The sequence below is a fragment of the Octopus bimaculoides genome, chromosome 24 (assembly GCF_001194135.2).
Source record: "Octopus bimaculoides isolate UCB-OBI-ISO-001 chromosome 24, ASM119413v2, whole genome shotgun sequence".
NCBI lineage: Eukaryota > Metazoa > Mollusca > Cephalopoda > Octopoda > Octopodidae > Octopus > Octopus bimaculoides.
The window spans coordinates 25,300,102-25,301,411 of NC_069004.1; positions in this window are offsets into that span (position 1 = coordinate 25,300,102).

Genomic DNA, 1,310 nt, shown 5'->3' on the forward strand with positions numbered 1-1,310 from the left:
ACCCTTTGATCCATAGCTTTCACTGATCCGTATACATGCATACATGCATACTATATGTATATACATATGTATATATGTATATATATGAGCATACACCTACATAAACACTTGAATAATCATATGTTTAATGCTTTCATGTGGAATATGCTACCCATTTCTAAATATTATGTGAAGTATTCTGTGTTTTATATATATGTAAGTTTATTACATAATATATAAATGTCATATAGGTGTGTGTGCGCGCACGTATGTGAAGGTACGTAGCTTAGTGGTTAAGTTATTCGGCTCACGATCATAAAATCTTGAGTTCGATTCACGGCAGCGCGTCGTGTCCTTGAGCGACACACTTTATTTTACGCTGCCCCAGTCCACTCAACTGGCAAAAATGAGTAGTGCCCGAATTTCAAAGGGCCAGCCTTGTCACACTCTGTGTCATGCGTACGTTGTTTTAACGAGCTCCTTGTTCCATTGATCAGATCAACTGGAACACGCGCTGTTGAAAACGACGGAGTAATATGTGTGTGTGTGTGTGTGTGTGTGTGTGTGTGTTTGTGTGTGTGTGCGTGTGTGTGTTTGAAAGAGTGGTAAGATTAAGGATAGCTGACTTCCTGGAGACCCCCAAACTCCTAAATGCAAATCAGCATGGCTTTCGCTGTGGCAGAGACTGTCTAACACAGCTCTTATACCACATTGAAGATATACTTAAAGCCTTGGGAACAGGTTCGAACTCCAGTGTCATATATTTTGACTTCAGTAAAGCTTTCGACAGGGTTGACCATAATATCTTACTCTCAAAGTTGGCAAATGTTGGAATCCGTGGAAAACCTCTACACTGGATTAAGTATTTCCTGAAGAATACAACACAAGAAGTTGTGGTCGATGGAGTCCACTCAAGCCATGCAAAAGTCACCAGTGGTATCCCTCAGGGGACTGTCTTGGGCCCGCTCCTCTTTATAATTTATATAAATGACCTTTCCAGAGTCGTAAATCACTGCAAAGTGAAAATATTTGCTGATGGCACTAAGCTCCAGCAAATCTTCAATGAAGAAGAAGACTGAACCCAACTCCAGTCTGATCTATATGCTGTGAGTCAATGGGAAGACAAAAACGAAATACATCTGAACAAGGGAAAATTTGAACTGAATCGATCTCCTTTGTTATATATCAAAATTTAGATAAGAGCTTTGACGCTAATATCCATATGTATTAAAATATATATTTAATATATTTAATATATATGGATATTAGCGTCAAAGCTCTTATCTAAATTTTGATATATAACAAAGGAGATCGATTCAGTTCAAATTTTC